The following is a 3,728-nucleotide window of genomic DNA, read 5'->3' as shown; positions in this document are numbered from 1 at the left end:
GGGTGGCTTGCGCCTGTGCTCGGCGTTGTGGTTTGTGCAAAAGAGGAGGAGAAAAACAATGAGTTGCCAGGGAGGGGAGCGGTGTTGTGTTGTGGTTGTCGTGGTGTAGCCGCAGACGCGGCTGTCAGTGAACGTGGCGAGACGGACGGATGCGCGGAGGGGCGGGGGCGGGGGCGGGGCATTTCGCCGGTGCCGTGCCATGCCTGAAAGCCGCGTGGTCGCCGTGTTGTTGGTGGCGTGGGGGCGAGGAGAGTACCGTACGGGTGTGCTTGTGCGCCGGAAATGGCACACTGCGGCTGCCCGTCTTGGAGGCTGATGGCTGTGGTGTGGAAATGGGGCGCGGTGATGTTGAAGCAGTTGAAGAACAGAAAAGAAACCAAAAAAAAAAAACGGAAGGGGGGAGGCATGGCGTGATGCGGCGGTGGTGGTGAGAGCGGGAAAAACAAAACAAAAATAAAAAGAAGGAAAAAAAGAAAGAACAAGAAACAAAAAAGAAAACAAAAAGTCTATCAATATTGAAATGTAAATGGAAATGGACCCAGGTATAACCTCCCCGCACAAATAGGCAGAGAGACCGATGATAATAAAAATGTGCCAGAATGTTAAGGTCCCTACAAAAGAAACCCAACGATAATATTAATGAAAGAATGAACCGTATGTAACATTGCAACAGACATAATGAAACCTGATGAATTGTATAAGGGCAGCAGCGTTGACCTTTGGCCCTGTATTCAGAATAAAAAGAGCCAAAGATCGTTACCCCAATGAAAAAGACACACGAAAGAAACAAAAAATTGCATTTATATCTGCTTCTCAATTGTAGATACCCCCCCTTACACAGCTGTGTGCAATGAATGAGTGCTGGCTGGTAATTAATTGCACTCCTTGGAGGGAAATGCCATAGGAAGTAGTCTTTAAAAAGTGAATGTTTTTCGTTAAAAGAAAGAAGTTACTTTAGAAAAAAGTAATAGTGGGGCTTGTGTTGTTGAACAAAATAAGTACAATTAACACACGTTATCAGATTTGCGCAATGCAGCTTCACACTACCTTTTTATTGCAACACAATATACTGTACATCGTCCCGAACCGTGACCAGAGTCGCGAGACGAGCAGAGCACGCCGCCGACGCCCGCTCAGTACAACCGTCCACCCGCTACTACTGTCGACTGACTACTACCTCTCCCGACTCGCGCTACAATAAATATATATAACAACTGTTCCTGGCGACTCGCTGCGTGCCACTACTGTCGTCTGGCGCGGTCCAAGCGCCGACCAGCAACGATAAATAACCCTCTGGTCAGACGGAGATGCTGTCATGCCTCGCCATCGCTCTGGTAATGAATACATACGTGTTGCAGCGTGCGTACCACCGGAACACGCAGTGGCGGAGCCCAAAGACTGTGTTGTCGAGGTCGAGTGCGTGCGGGAAGAGAGGCAGCGTCGGCACGGAGATGCAAGCGAGCGAGACGCACGGGGGCTGCGGCGTGGCGCGTTTGCGGTCGGCGCCTTTGGTGGCAACGGCCGGGACAAGCAGCGGTGTATGGTGTGGTGCGGGGCGGACAGGGGCGGCGGTGGACGGGGCGGAGGAGGAGGAGGAGGAGGCGGCGCGACGACGGCATGGGGGCGAAAACGGGACGGGGGACGGCGGATGTTGAGAGGCGTCACGCGCGGACAGGACACAGACACAGAGACACACAGATTGGAAAGGGAGGGTGCGCGGTAGTAGTTGGGAATGTGCGTACCGTGCGGGATGGGAGTGGGCGAGGAACACGGTCGTGGCCCCTGTTTTGGGTGCGTGTGATGACGTCGGTGTGTTGTGGGAAGGGAAGGGAAGGGAGAATATGCTGTGGCGGCGGCGCGTAATGGGCGTAGGCCGAAAAGAGAAAGGAACGTGGGCAGTGTGTTGGCAAGCGTCGGTTCGACTGCGACGTTGTGATGGGCAGGGCAGGGCAGGGCAGGGCAAGGTAATGGTGGTAGGAGTAGGCGTGTGGTCGCAAAAAAAAAAAAAAATCTGCTGCTGCAGGCGGTGCCGTAACCGCCATGGCGGGAAGGAGAGAGGGCCTAAGAAAGAAAGAAAGAAAGAAAGAAGAAGAAAAAAAAAAAAAAGGAAGGGGGGGGCGAAAGTGGAGAGGCGGTGGTGTTGAGAAGGGCGGGGGCGGAAGGAAGGCAGGAAGGACAAGAGGCGAGGCGACGGCTTGCTTTGTGTATCGGTCGGTCTCTGGCCATGCTTCGTTTTCTGCAGCAGGGTCGGTGCGCGGCGTGGCTCGCGGCAGTGGGAACGCCTGGCGGCTGGACGGCCAGCAATGCGGTTGGATGGGCGGCCACAGCACCGCACCTGTGCCCGAGGAGGAGACGCTGGCGGCGGGCCCTGAGGTGAGGCCGGCTCGGCTCGGCTCGGCTGGGGCTGTGGATGTGTAGGTGTGCGCCGCTGCTGCAACAACGAGTAAAACGCGAGAAGAAGGGATGGCGGTAGAGAGAAAAAAAGGTCGGCACGGCCATTGCGCGATGTGGCGTGTTGTGTTGATGCGCAGGCAGACGCGTACAGAGAGACGAGCCCGGTCTGCAGCAGGGTGTGGCCGTGCCGAGTGCAGAGCAGCGGCGGCTCGGTTCGGTTCGGCCCGGCCCGGCGGGCCGCGCTGTTGTCGGCGGACGTGAGCGCCCCCTGGCGGGTGGCCGGAGGCGGCGCGGCGTGTTGGACGTGTGGCTGGTGGCAGTGCACAATTTGCGAGTGGCTGGCGGTGTGGTGTGGCGGTTGGCGCGTCGGGCGGCGGAGAGAGAGAGGAGAGGTAAGGTATGTGTTGCGGGCGCCCTTTTGCTGCGCTGCGTCGTTGCGTGCCGTACAGGGCGGGCGCTTGTCGACTGTGTGGGCGGTGTGGTGAATTGGCGTGAAACGGCTGCCGAGAGGTGTGGTAGCGAGCCGGTCGGTGTCAGTGCGAAGGGGAATGTGCGTGCGTTTGGCGTGAGAGTGGGAATTAGTGGGGCCGGCTGTTGTGTTGGTTCCTTGTGTCTTGTGTCGTGTAGGTAGCTTGATGGCAACGTGGAAGGACGCCGGTTTCGTTTCGAGCCTTGCGTGTGGTTGTCGACGTTGACTGGTTGGCGTGTGCATGTGTGGGTCGCGAGTGCGTTTTTGGCTGGCTGTGTGTGTGTTGGGGGGAGGCGGTGGTGAAAGTGCAGTCGTTGCCACGGGCGTCGTCGGGTGGGGCTGGGGCTGTGCGTCGTGGCCGAAAGGTGGTAGGTTGCGGGAAGCGAGCCCGTCGTTGACGGTGTCGCGTGAGTTGTGAATCGAGTGGGGCGCGGGGCGCGGGACAGGAGCAGCGTGCCGCTGCGTCGTGGTCGTCAGCAGAGGCTGTGCGTGTGCTTGTTCGTTTTGTGGGCGGTTCGTGCGAGGCGTTTTTGTTTTGTGTTGCCCTAGTTGTTAGTTTATTTTGTTTGTGTTTTGGTTGTTGTTTGTTATTTTGAGACGACGACTGGTTGGTGGCGTGCGCGCGAAGTGGCGGTGTGCGCTTCCCGTGTCGTTTGTGTTTTAATTTTTTTTTTTATTTTTGTGTGTTTTTGCACTGGGCCCCGAGGGTGGGTGGGTGGGTGGGTGGGTGGGTGCGTGCGTGTCGATTGCCGGCTGGCGAAAGGTGCGCCATCGGCGGGGTGGGTCGCCGGCACAAGTAGAGGCGGCGGCGTTGTTGCTGTTGTTTGTTTTGTTCGGCTGTGTCGGCGAGCTGTGTTGCGGTGCG

The sequence above is a fragment of the Schistocerca piceifrons genome, unplaced genomic scaffold, assembly GCF_021461385.2.
Source record: "Schistocerca piceifrons isolate TAMUIC-IGC-003096 unplaced genomic scaffold, iqSchPice1.1 HiC_scaffold_913, whole genome shotgun sequence".
In the NCBI taxonomy this organism is placed as follows: domain Eukaryota; kingdom Metazoa; phylum Arthropoda; class Insecta; order Orthoptera; family Acrididae; genus Schistocerca; species Schistocerca piceifrons.
Note: the sequence above shows the minus strand (reverse complement) of the source record.